This window comes from Mercenaria mercenaria, chromosome 12, assembly GCF_021730395.1.
Source record: "Mercenaria mercenaria strain notata chromosome 12, MADL_Memer_1, whole genome shotgun sequence".
NCBI lineage: Eukaryota > Metazoa > Mollusca > Bivalvia > Venerida > Veneridae > Mercenaria > Mercenaria mercenaria.
Genome location: NC_069372.1, coordinates 33,289,116 through 33,304,331, shown reverse-complemented (window position 1 = coordinate 33,304,331; position 15,216 = coordinate 33,289,116).

The window sequence follows — 15,216 nt, the reverse complement described above, 5'->3', positions numbered from 1 at the left end:
TGAACGTAACTTCTTTAGTACAGCAGTCAGATATTCTATCGAAACGCATTTAGTCAATTTAAAAATTGTTTAGCTTTTCAAATAAGTAGTGTAGATATAAAATATGTTCTTTTGTTACCCCAATTTTGCCTGTTTGTCTATTACTTGGCTGTGAATTGATAGAACGAAAAAAAAACTGGAAAAAACAGACCTCCCCAACTCTAAATTTCTAGTTCAGTCAAAGCAAAACAAACAACACTTTAAGGGTGGCCATATAACACTTTAAGGGTGACCATATTGGGATCATTCTTTGTCAGTCTTGTTATCATTTTTGCCTGAAATGAATCTCCACCACAAAAACTTAAGCTAGCCTGATCTGTTAAGAAATTATTCCAAAGGGATTCGAGCAATGTCGAAGCATCTGTATGCCCAGCTCTGTTTGGTCTCACTGGTCAAGTGGTTTGTTACTTCCCTTCACCTCTATGGGTTGGAGTTCCACTAGGGGCACAAAGTTGTTCATGTGCCGAAGCCATCTAACGGTGCTTCAGAAGAAATGTTATTCCACACATGTGCCTGTTATGTCTTAAATAGGCAGGCCTTCAGATTAATGTAGAAAAATCAAAATTAAAGATAAGACACTCATCCCTTAGAAATTATAACTAAAAAAAAACAAAGTGATTCAGTGAGGTTTGGCAAGAATTTATTTGCAAAATCATTCATGTAGTCTTTAAAACATAATAGAAAAGCTATATACTGTGTTACCCACACTGTAAATGTTTGATTTCTGTGTTATTTCTAAAGAAATGTTAACTTCATGTATAATCATAACCGCCTTCTCAAGGGTCCAAGCTGGGGAAAAAAATAAAAAAAGCCCGCTCGCTCCATGTAAAATCTACCCGCCTCTGAAAAAATCAAAATTGAGAAAAAAAAAATAAAATAAAAATTTCGCTCGCCCGCTCCAATTTTTTTTTGAAAATTTTCCGAAGAACTATTAATCAATTTGGTATGGACTTACATTGGATAAAATGGGGTTATCGTCGAATTTTATGCCTTACTTTCGCTCACTGGTTTACCATAATATGATGCTGACCCGATATTGTTCCAGTTGCATTTTGAACAGAACATTACATTTGCAAATTTATTTTAAACAAATTTTAACCTTTAAAAATCAGATCAAACTGTGGTTAAAATCAGACAAATTTTGTTTATCATTGTCAATAATAAGAAGGTCAAGAAGCTAGAGACAAAATAATAAACAAGACATAGTTTACGTCTCCTTCTCAGACTTCCCTTGTTATGAGTAAATAACTGCGGTTTATAAGCCCACATAGGACCATCTGATCGAATATTTTGGAAAAATAACAAAAAAAAACTAATTTCTTTGAATGTATGAATATAAACAAACTATTTATGCTAAAATGCGAAGTTGTAATAGTTTATTAAGGATTTTTTTTACGTTTACTTGGAATTTAATCAAGTTTTATGTAAATTTTGTGCAAACCGTGCCTGAAGTTCACATTGAATACAGACCCGATTTCCATGCATTTGTTAGTCCTTGCTTGTATCATCCCCCAATGTAGGAAGATATTTCTGTTATATTTCATTATTCTTTTATAATTGCAACATTTATTAATTTAAAAAAAAATGACTAGTTATACCGAATCAGGTAGATGTAAAATTCAAAAGAAAACGGCAATAATTTACTTATCTTTGAACGAAAATAAAAAAAAAAGCATTTCCAATACGATGATCATGGTTTCGGATCAAAATTTGTAAAAGGTGATTCTTGCAAGTTTTGGTGCCGAGAGAAAAAAATGAAAAGCGTATTTACTTGGACTTACAAGGATTAATCTTTATACACTGGTGCTCCGGGCTTTAAGTTGAATGTGGGCGTATAAAGGCAGTGTTGGCACTTGCGTAACAATAGAAAAAAATCTTAATTGAAAGAGCAATATGGAAGCTAGGTGATGCTAGGTCTAAACATTTCCAGTATGTTGCATGAATGATATACTATATGTCGTGCGCAAATCCTAAAATGAAAATCTGAAATCTTTTAGGTTTTAACAATATCCATTTACATTTTGTGTATGTTTCATAAAATACGTTTTATGAATTAATTCTATGTATATTTCATTACATAAATACAAATAATCAGATTAATTTCGCAGTTTCATGTACATGTATATTCTTATTTATAAATTGTGCGAAATAAGCTGGCGTCGAATTTACAAATGGATTGCGTGTCCAGTAGTAGGACGACTGTACCGCATTTTTAGTTTAATTAAACTGATTGGTATTTTGAAGGACAAGCGAAACGATCTTTGATCTCTTCTTCATTGTTCATACATTAATCAGCTTGTCGGTGAATGGTACTGTTTATATACGAACGTGACTTACGTTCTGCTAAGTATTTCATTATTGTTTTTGCCAAATTAAATGCTATTTTGGTTCCTTGATGGTCATTGTACACCTTTTAGAAAAAAAAATTGTGTCACAGTTATAATTTATGGAGATCTATGTAAGGACGACGTGGCATACTATTTGCCAGATGCTAAATGCCAAATACACATGTCAATTTTCTAACGACAAATGCAAATGTTCAATGAGAAAGTTAGAAAATGTTTATTTAGAGAATGAAGGAATTTGCTATTTTTATACTCATTGGTCTTTAATGTTTTAAAACCTTTATTTAAACCTTTATGAGCGGACAGATTCGTTCCGCTAAAGAACATTAGAGGATGTTTTCTACACAAACTAAAAAGATAAATCCCGTTTTATATCACTATGTCTAAAACAGAAATCTTATTAGAATTAATCACATTTTCAAATAAACGACGAATTTCAAAGATCTTATGTTTATTAAAGAAACCATGGCAGCTAACCAAGAATTCACACAAAAATGTGATTTTCAAATCGCAAACCAAACCATTTTACAGTTTATTTAAAATCGATAGGGCTATTATTTGTTGTGGCATATGAACAAGTGCACAAATGTCCGAATCTATAGCTCATATAGTATTAAGGAAAGTTAATCTGAAAAAATACAAACGAGGTGACATTTGCAGGGGCCTTTGAAGCGCGTTGTGTCTTTGAAGGACGTCGTGAGCGACTTTGGCGCTACATTCGTTGCTCATCTATCTCTCGTGAATCGTTCGCTACATGAATTTGGTCGCTTCTAAGCTCTAATGATTTCGTAGATTATGAGGTCTTAAACATACATATTTCAAACATAACATCTACATTATTAGATAACTCAGAAATGAACGTATTTACTAAACCGTCGATAGAAAAGGATAGATCCTTTTTTCTTCTGATCTTTGAAGTGGTGAGTGAAGAATACTGACTTTAAATATTGTTTTCTTTCTTTGAATTACCAGTAAATTATTATTTCCAGTACGCGTCTTAAAAGCGAGAATCAAAATCCGTTTCGTCTTTAATCTTCTAAAGAACAACTGCCAGAAATCAGCGGCTATATGGCACTTGTACAGAATACGGGACTTCAGATTGACTGATTCACAAAATTTCAGATCTTTTATTTTGTGTAACAGTGACAAGTCCCCACAATAAAATATGAAAAGTTGCCATAAGACTTAATTTCGACAGAAAAATTCAAATGAGAAAGGACTGCGTTAAATGAAATGAGCCGTGCCATGGGAAAACCAATATAGTGGGTATGCGACCAGCAAGGATCCAGACCAGCCTGCATGCTGTTCGCTAACAGTTTCTCCAATTCCAATAGGCTTTAAAAGCGAACAGCATGGAGCCTGACCAGACTGCACACCCACTATGTTGGTTTTCTCATGGCACGGCTCAAATATGAAATCTATGACAAATCAAATTCATACCTTATATATAGTTTTGTGCAGATTCTTTATCGAAAGAAATCCTTGTCAATGATTGGAAACAGTTACACAATTCTACCATCTGAAGAGAGGAACAACCTGGAGTAGATTATATATTAATTAGGCCTTCCAGTGAACTTCATTTGTACAAAATCTAGATTTACGGATTAGTTGTTTAAATAGTGACATTTTGTCATTTTTATGAAAAATAACTCCGACTTATCGGCATTTCTTTGTAGTACAACATTTATCAATAGAAAGAATAACAGTAGTTGAAAGAGATACTATTACATTCAGTAAATATTATCTTAATAACTAATAGCTTTACAGAAGTCCGTTGAAAAAAAAGAAAGTTTTCTACTTCGAAATAATGCTGTTTAGGTCTGCGGTTCCAGTTATGAAATAGTTTACCTGCAGATTGTAATATGTTTATTTATACAGCAATCATATATCACTGCATGGGATCTCAGATTCTTCGGTTCTGATTACGAAAACATTTATTTAACAAATAATATATGTTTACATAAATAAAATATGTTTGTTTACTCAGCGGTCACAGGTCATTGCATGTGGTCTCCAAAAAATAGTACTCTGGCCAAAGATATCCGGAACGAAATCCAAAGACCCCAGCTCAGGCCATTTTAATTTTTCTAATCAACTCGGAATTCTAGATTTTATGTAAACGTTAATAAAGAATGTTCCCTGTCACGTGACCGTCTTGATCCCGGTAGGGTGATCAGTAGAGAGAACACAATACTATAATGCACAGGTCACGAATCCGACCCCAGGCTGTGACGAATGTTTTCCGCGGCAATTTGACGTAAGGCCATGCGTTTGATATCAGCTGCTTGCTAGTGGGAAAGTTGTCAGTTACATACTGAAAACGTTAGAACTTGTTTATTAAACAGTTTGCCACATAAAAAACATGATAAATATACAAAAAAGAATACATATAAAAGTAAAGTAGTTTATTTATTATAGTGCCATCCCTACTACCCTCAGGACCAGCCACGTTCGGCTTATAAGACAGCGACAGACATTGAAAAACCCGCCCGCTCAACTATAATAGGGAGAGCAACTATTTCATAAACTGCATTCGGGAAAGGAGAAGAATGTTCATTGAATATAATGTGCTTTGGTGCCACAAGTTTATTATCTGAATGCATGTAAGCCTATCTTATTTAACACTTATTCTCACTATTTCTTCATCTTTGCTAATAACAGTTTCAACTTACCCATTTATTTTCAAAATATGTGCTTTTCCCCCATGGCATCTGTAATTTTTCTAACAATGTTCTAATTTGTAGTTAATTATTAAAGCATCTACTACCCCTTTATAAAATAAATATTTCAGGCAAGATTACTAACACTGTCTTACCGTACATTGTAAGATTTGTTTGTTTGTTTTGGGTTTAACGCCGTATTTCAGTCATGTAACGGCGGGCAGTTAACCTAACAAGTGTTCCTGGATTCTGTACCAGTACAAACCTGTTCTCCGCAAGTAACTGCCAACTACCCCACATGAATCAGAGGTGGAGGACTAATGATTTCAGACACAATGTCGTTTATCAAATAGTCACGGAGAACATACGCCCCGCCCGAGGATCGAACTCACGACCCCGCGATCCGTAGTCCAACGCTCTTACCTACTGAGTTAAGCGGGCGGGCTAAGAAAACCTCTATAAGCCGAATAATCTCAGAGACCATTTGAATTTGAAATCATGCGTCCCCGCTCACTGATTCATGTGTTACTTGCGAAAAACAGGATAGTACTGGTACAGAATCCAGGAACACTGGTTAGGTTAACTGGCCACCGTCACATAACTGAAATACTGTTGTAAAAGGTTTTAAACCCAAAATAACTCTTGAAAGAAAATAACAGCAACATTACTACCCGATTCCTGTTTTTTATTGTCAGGCACTAGGCACATAGGCCATCAGTTATACTGGCTGGCGGATTACCAACTGAAAAGGTACAGTTTCCGGAAATTCACAAAAATGTCCTAATGCCAATTTTCCCGTGACTTGGCTCAATTTTTATTATCATTTCTGCATCCACCGCCACTACCACTGTAATATGATTACAACTTCAGCTACTTCTACTGTTACCTCGACTAGCAGAAATTTAGACCCACATGCTCACGTCACTGGTTTGAACCCAGTAGCGACATACATTTGTAACTATCTTTCGTTATCCAGAGCTGTCTACAATTTGTCATGGACGGAGTCGTTAGCCTTATGTCTAGGAGGGCCCGACCTTGTGCATGCTGCGAACTAATGTCTATGAGATTTTAAGAAAATACACCTTAGTTTTTCATTACCCTCACCCCCACTGAGCTCGCTTGTAAGGAAATTGGCCTTCGTTTATTATAATCCCGCAGTGACATAGCGGAGTTTGAGCGTTCGTGCAGTTATATATAGGTTCTTGTCCTTGGTATAACTTGCCCATGCATTGTCAGATTTCCAAATTATTTGGTACAAATGATCAGCAGGATAGAAGGTTTGTTGCGATCATGATCCATTTTGCTATATCCAAGACCATGGTCACAGCTTTGAACATAGATTTGTTTTGTTATTTTGCTGTAATATATACGTTTCGTCGCGTGAGTGGAACGATGCTCTATCTACCATTTTTTAAACGTGGCGAAAATCGCTTCCAAAGTTTAACTCTCGTCTAGTTTCTTTATTTCTGGGCGAAAATGATGATAAATATATCTACTTGTTCCTTGCGCTTAGTTCTTTCAGACTGTAAATGCTTTTAAATACATTTCGTTTTTACTTTTCTGCAATTATACATTTTTCACTTTGGAGATAGAGCAAATTTGACAAAAATAGAAAAAAATGTTAAAGGTGTATTGCTCTATCGGGAGATAGAGCACTGTGAATTTACAAAATTGGACATAGAGCAAGATAATATTTATTTAAATTGTATATTGAAAATAGTGCGAGAGCTCTTAAACAGTAAAGACAGTCACAGTTCTCATTTTGAAATTAAAGGAGGAATGGATTTGGTTTTAGTATCATCAAACTGACACACTATCACAGGCCATATTGCAACTTTCAAGATTTTCTTTGAGGAGGAGGACTCTAGTTGCATTATTTTTGGCACGCACGGATATCTGGGTATATGACTTTCTTTGTGTCAACTGGATGCTTTCCTCACATGAAAAAATTAAGGTTTCAAACAGTGGTGAGGGCAGGTGTTCAAAGTCAGAAGATTTGAACTGATTTGCCAATGGTTTTACCATGCTGTCCGTATTGTTCAAAGTTAACTGAACTGCTACGCTATAGACACTATTGGCTATTAAACTAGGCACATTGGTCCTACTTATTTGCAGATGGGTATTCGTAAACCATATTGTAGTATTGTGTTAAACAGCAACAAAAAGATTTTGAAGTTTAATTACTCAGTAACCGCAATAATTATTGTCAGCAATGAACAAAGTTCTAAAATCTTTTTAGTCGTAACTATTCTATTTGCCAAATACAACTAGCTTTTCATTACAATGAGTAAGATTTCCCGGTTTTAGTTATTAGTTGGCATTAAGTTATACATAATACATAATACTAAGCATTATAACAATACCTAATGACATTGTCTTTGCAACTAAATATTCTCATTAATAACTGTATTCTTTCACAAAACAACAGTTTTTATATTATGTTCAATTTTTGCATTTAACTGTACTTGTCAGTCATACCAGTTCTCTTTTACACAACACAATCAATGTTATATTCATGTCTCTTTTTAGGTGGATTGTACGGTGTCCATCGTCTGTCTTCCTGAGTCAACATTGTACTTAAAAATTTTCTCTTCTGAAACTACTGGTTACATTTATACCAAAACTTGGTCAGTAGAATTTTGGGATAGATCTCTATAAAGGTTGATCAAATGGTTAATCTTGGCCTCTTTGAGGGCAACTACTGCCAGATAGAGCAAAAATAAATAGGAAAAACATTTAAGGAACTTCTCATGAACTGCTTGATGGATCTTTATCAAACATAGTCTGTAGCATTATTATAACATCCTCTCCCAAACTGGTTCAGATCGGGACGATTGGCCCCTTTGGGGGATTATCAGAGCTAAAATTAGAAATTCCCTTAAATGATTTTATCTCATGAACCACTCAATGGATCTTCTTCAAACTTGATTTATAGCATCATTATAAGAATCGTCACCAAAATTGTTCTGTTAGGGGCGCTTGGTCCCTTTCAGGGGCGGTTAGAGTTCAAAATAGAAATACCTTTAACGACTACTCATGAACCATTTGATGGATATTCACCAAACTTGGTCTAGAGACCAGTATAAGGTCCTTTCTCAAATTTGTTGGATTAAGGGCACTAGACCTAAAGCTACAAATGCCTTTAAATGACTACTCCTCAACCGCTTGATGGATCTTCATCGAACTTTTATTAGGTTCTTTAACTAATTTATTCAGTTAGTGTGGCCTCTTTTATGGGCTGCTAGAATTGCAAAATAGAGATATCTTCTTACTAAATTCCTCTCTAACTCCTGAATGGGTCTTCATAAAACCTTGTCCGGAGCATCATTATAAGGTCCTTTACCATGTTATGTCTTATATCAAATCTATTCAAATAGGGACACTTTGGCCCTTTTAGGGCCACTAGAGTTGAAAAAGAAATAACTTTAGATGATTTTTTTCAAAGGTTATGTGCTTTGATGCGTGACAGCAAAATGATAATAAAAAATAATGAACAGGCTAAAGGATTTTCACCAAACCTAGCTAGAAGCAAAGTCAGATGGTTTAGGCTTTCTTCAGTTGAAGGACTCAGGCCCATTTAGCCCTCTTGTTAACTTTTCACATAATTCTTACAATTAATTTAAGGCTCAAAAATATTACATCGTAAATAATATGTCCCGATCATACCTTTCATACTAATCTTATTGTATATATTCCATTTAGTTTCTGCATGTCGTTCTCAAATCTGGTGGCATACATTTCAACTTAATACTGAGTATCATAACAAGAATTCATAGCATTTATTTTGCAACTAAACAGTTGCAGTCACAACACACATGTTTCATATTCGGTACAGTTACATCATGTGATACTTTAATAGTTTTGTGGCATTGATTTTGATTCACACCAACCATTTGTAATAAGTATTGACTACTTAAAATTCTAAGAAATATATATATATATATATATTCCTCTCACAAACACAATCGTTATTTATAATCCTCACAGTTTCTTCATGTACGTACTTTCATTTAGTGACTTGAATTTCAGCATTGCATTCCTTGTTTGATATTTGTCCTTGTTTTTTAAGTATTTAATTTTCAATTTTCTCTTTTGCCAAGGGTTGCAAGTTTAACGATAGGATTTTTGCATCTGGAAGTAGGGATATTGTACTGCCAGTTCTTGTTGTCATAGGAATACTGCATTCAGCAAAATTTGCATAGTAAAAAAAGTGATCAACAAGAAAATTAGTTGGAGCCTTACTGTAACTGTGTAAAGTAAAATATGTTCTATTTTTGGTTTTATTTCTATTGCTCTTAATAGACAATAACTTATTATCACAAATTTGCTTCTCGGAAACATGTTTGCAAATACCATTGTTATATTCAGTGGTATTTCTTAAGATACAGCTTCAGAATGACGAAAATAGTTTCTATCCGAAATACACATCAATACAGGTCTGTTGCAAATCTTGCATGTATTTTCTTGCCTATAGCTTACTTGACAATGCTATATGTTTGTAAAAGTAATAAAATGATAAAATAACCTGTATAAGCAATCTCACCTATGCATGTCGTGTAGATAAGCATTCTAAGTATATTTCAAATATGCTACAACTATGCCTATCCGCCATACTTTGTTGTGATCACATGCATGTAACTGTGCATTCTATTGGTTAAAATGGAGTTAGAGCAATTCTGGATTAAGTTAAATGGAGATAGAGCACTCCTTTACAAAGTCTAATGGTGATCACATGATGTTAATTTATGTGTATGATTGGTCAGAATAATTTTAAACATTACAGTGCTTTAAGTCCTGGAGATGGAGTACTTTAATCGTTACTGTTACATTCAAACAGAGGACATAGAGCAAAGTATTACGCAGGATCTTTCTCTATGACGTCAAAAGTTACGTTTTCTTGCTCCAGAACGATAGAGCTCGGCGAGACAAACAAAATGATGTAAAAATCTCATTTTTTCAAAAAATGGAGATAGAGCACTATAAGAATCAGGCGACGGTTTGTGTCCGGATCATAACTCGCTTTAGCCAGATTTCCAAATACCTTGGTACAAATAACCACCATTTATTGAAATCTGTATTGATCATATTACACCTATTACAGCAAACGACTAAAACTTTGGCACCCTGTAGAATAGTTTTGATGAACATTATGTTTGTTTGTTTGATTCAGAGCGCCTGTTTTCAACAGTATTTAGGTAATACAGTTTAGGGCAGTTATTCTTACCATTGATCCTACAACGGACCAGTCCAAGATAATGATGATGATTATGATGATGATGATGATGATGATGATAAAAATGTCAAAAATATCAAAATCAGTACAACAGTATCTTTATGTTAGTAACAGACAACTTCCCAGCTTGAAACAGCACCGATAGGCGAAAATCGCAACAGATACGTGTAGTTATCACCCGGTCTCGAACGTGTATCCCTCGACACTCTAGTCGATGGTAGGTTCCTCCCATTAATATTAATTGAAATTATACCCTGGCACGAGTGACACACATACAATCGTTTACGGGTCTGGTAAAACGCGCCGATACACGTAAAGTCTTAACTGGGTGGATGAGAGACACAATATCTCTGGATGTTCCGGCCCTGACTGGGAATTCAACAGGCTCTGACGGTTTCGTAATCTGCAAAACTATCCACTGCACCATCCTCACCGAGGGAGTTACTTGTGCCGCTCCTATAAATACAAAATAAGAGTATTTCCATACGAATGCAGACACCAGGCCAGGCAAGAAAACTCTCTTAGTAAATATAATCCAATAAAGTTCACGTCGGGGTTTTGAATAGGATATATTTCATCTGATGTATCCATTGTCGTCAGTATAAGTTTTTTTTTTTTATGTTCAAAATAATGCGAATTGACAAAGATAAACAAAACGAAAACGAAAAACCTATTGCAGCGAGCCCGCGCACGTCGACGACATCAGGATCAGAACAATAACATTGAGTAATAGTCAAGCTAGTCACTATTTAAAAGTATACATAAATGTATATATACCCGGTGTTCTACGAAAACAAGCTTTTACAGGACTTTCTATGTTGAGACTGCATTGATCTTGTTTTTAGTGCATTTTATTTGTTGTTGAAGCGATACAACCTATAAAAGTTGACCAGGGATTGCATGTGGTGTGCATCTTCCCCTTTAATCATACATATTCATATATTCATGCATTCAGTAAAAATGAAATCTTACAAAATAAAACCGATATGGGAGAATTTATAAGTGACATGTACAAGTAGCACCATGCTAGAACAGACCAGGCATGATAACGGTATTCTTTCCAAGTTTATGTTTGTGTTGACAAGGATAAAATCAGCATTTTTTGCCAATTCAGGGACCGTAACTCCAAGTAAAATGGTGCAATACGGTTGTTTTTGAAAGGAGCCGAGATCTTATAGCTATATAAGTTGTGTGCAAGTTTAGTAAAAATGAAACAAAAAATGTGGTCTCTATCACGTTCACAAGGCTAAAATCAGTAATTATTGCCATCTCTGGGGCAATAACCCCAAGACGAATAAGGTTATATGGCTTGTTTTTGAAAGGAACCGAGATATCATAGATATATACACGTTCTGTGCAAGTTTTGTCAAAATCAAATAATAAATGTTGTCTCTACGTATTCACAGAATAATGTGAACGGACGGACGGTCGGACGACGGACGACGTAAAAAGGATGATCACAATAGCTCACTTTGTCACTTCGTACAAGTGAGCTAAAACATGTTACAAATGTGTTTCAGATGTAAAAATGCACTTTTTTGTTCATTTTTCCGATTGAAAATGACATGTGACAAATGTGATCAGATGTCACATCAAAAATCGGCATCGATCACATTTGTCTCAAAAATGTTACAAATGTGCTTGATTTCTGTTACATTTGCGATCTCATTTGTAACACCTGTTACATACGCGATCGCATTTGTAACACCTGTTACATAAGCGATCGCATTTGTAACACCTGTTACAAATGCGATCTGTTACGAATGTGGTCCTACAGACAACTAACGTACCACTGTTTTGACGACGCATGCAAGGAGAACGTCACACCTTTTCTGTCTAGGAGAGAAGAATGACCTGGAAGCAGATTCTAATGTGGGCAAATTATTTTAAAAAAATGTTAACAAATGTAAAGGATAAATAGTCATGATAATGTTAATATAATTCTAAATTGTGTATGTTTTACGTTTACTTGTCGTTTCAAGTACAGGTGGCAATACCTTTGAAGCGAAATAACTTTAAAAGACTTTTCACGTATTTTGTTTTGTTTTCTTGGCGTTGTTATGTTATTACATTAAATTAACATGGTGTGATTCAATCATTCCAATTTCTTCTTTTGCGTTACTTAACATTGACAAATGTCATAAATCAGTAACTCGATTTTACACTAATCAGTTTTATAAATATTTGTACAATTTAGATGAGAAATATAAAGATATTCGGACAATAAAACTGAAATACATAACGCTTAATAAGTTATATATACACTGCAAACTTTGTTGATAAAATACTGCATAGCTTGATATTTTGAGTAGCTAAATCCAATCATATAATTTACAAAGTTGGCCTACAAAACATTGTTTTGAAACAATACTGTGTGAAAAATCTGCAAACCTGTATGAAAACAGTAAAACGAAAATATTAACACTTACATTCATAACACAAAGTTGTAGCAAATGATATTATTGTACGCAAACGAATTTGTTTGTTTAACTGAAAAACAAAAACACAAAAGTATTTCAATATTTTTTTCAACTTTAGTCCATTTTTGGGGCAGTTATTTATACATAAACTGTAAAATCGGTAATCTTAAATAGATCATTGACATTCGCCTTCTGTTTGGGGTACAGTTTTTAACTATACTATTGCTTGCTTCGAATTTACAGACTGCTGACGAAATTATTAGTTAATACGATGTTACCGACTGGTAACGAAGTTCGTTACCGACTAATAATATATACCGACAGATAACTAAGTTTCGTTGCCGACTAATAATGAAATACAGACTGATAACGGAGTTCGTTACTGACATATAACGAAGTTACCGAAATATAACGAGTTCATTACCGACTAATAATGAATTACCGACTGATAACGAAGTTCGTTATCGACTGATAATAAAATTACTGACTGATGACTGACATATAACGAAGTTATCAAAAGATAACAAAGCTCATTACTGACAAGGAACTATCGAATGGTAATGAAATACCGACTTAAAACGAACTTATAACGAAGTTACCGACTGATAAAGGATCTTCCTGTTGTTTTTTTACTTCCTTAATTTCCATTACGGCGTTTTTTTTATCAAATTCTTCCTTATACTGCAAAACCTAATTTGTCTGTGATAAATTTTGGCCTATCACATTTCGACACATTTTATTTTGTCATAATTGTACAAACATGTTACATTTCTGTTACAGTAACCAAGATAAAAAGAGTTTTATGGAACTCCTTTCAATAATTATATGTATAAACCAATGTAATAAGAATTCCTTTGAAGTCGTTGCAAGGCATATCGCATATCAGAGGCCTACCGTGGTTCCCATAAAAAGGTTCTACTTTTAGATTGCATTAATTTGTAATTCCTTGACTCTAAATTACTGAAGAGAGCAAAGAGAACTACTCAGTAAAAATGTTTTCAAACGTGACAACTTAAAGTTCTTGTCTGAGTTAATTCTTATAATACTGGTGTGATTATTCTGGTATTTATAAAATTCTTGTGACGAAATATAACTGGATAATTACACACAACTCATAGTTTACATCACGGCCATTTAATCATTGCTGAACACCACTAAATCCGTTCTTTATTTCATTTAAAAACCACATACTTGATTCGACATTTTTTATACCATATCAGATTTTCAGAGTCTTATATTCCCATAAAGAACTATATCGTTACAATAGAAAAAGGAGTGTTAGTTTTTATATAAGAAAACTACATTTTGTTAAATACAACCCGCTGAATTTACACCTTTTCGCTTCTTTCAATGTCTCTTTTCGAGACATAAAATTCCTACGTAGCCATTTTAACCAGCATGCGATAGGAAGATGCCGATCTCGGCAGAATGCTTCACATACGTACAGAAATGCGGTAGAGTAAAAGAAAACACGATGCTATTGAGAAAGAGCACGTGGAAAGGAAGAAAGATTATGACTATTTATATTTGGAATACTTGGTAATGATAGGTCTTCAATTATTAACATCAACATCAAAATATGTTTTGTTGGTTTCGAGTCAGCTTGAAACCAGGAAAGCTGATTTTCAGGTCTTATTCGTCATTTGTCTTGGTGATATACAGTTAACGGCTACATAATAACTTAAGTGTTCTCATTCTAGTAATTTGAATACGCTTCATATTTTTTATAATATCTTCGTTCAGAAACTACAACATACAAACTCTTGTAGACTTACTTCGGGTAATAATTTAAGGCCGATATCTAAACAAAGACACATCGAGTCCCTGGGCAGAACCGCTGACCTTCCAAACCACTGAAGAAGTTAACCTCCTTCCATGAAGAAATTCAACATCCCGGGCGTGATTTTAACCCACAGCGGAAAAGGGCAATAAATTAACTGAAGCGACCACGACTGTGACAAGGCGAAAACAAGGCAACAGTCAAAACCTCTTTTCAAAAGTTCTACACAAATAAAATACGTTTCCATTTCCATTAAGATCAGATTAAGATTAAAATGTAACAATTTATTTGCAAATTTCCTTATCCATTACTAGATAACATCTCGGTGCAAAGGCATGACAGACCTGTTACTTCCAGATAGCACAAAGGCAGGAGAGACCTGTTACTTCAAGACAACACAAAAACTGGAGAGACCTGTTACTTCCAGACAGCACAAAGAGGACAGACCTGTTACTTCCAGACAGCACAAAGACAGGGCAGACCTGTAACTTCCAGGACAGACCTGTTACTTCCAGACAAATGACAGTGATTCCTTTAAGGTGATGCACCCACAATGACAATCCACAATTTTCGTTCTTTTACGTCTTCTCCGACTGTTACAAAAATAATTTTCTGTTATGACCGAAGGATGCCGAAATCCTATTCGGAGGAGACGTTATCGTACGGAAATTGCCGATTGCCATTACGGGTCAATTACCTTAACACTTAACCTGCTAAATTTGTATAATGGATTGGTCCA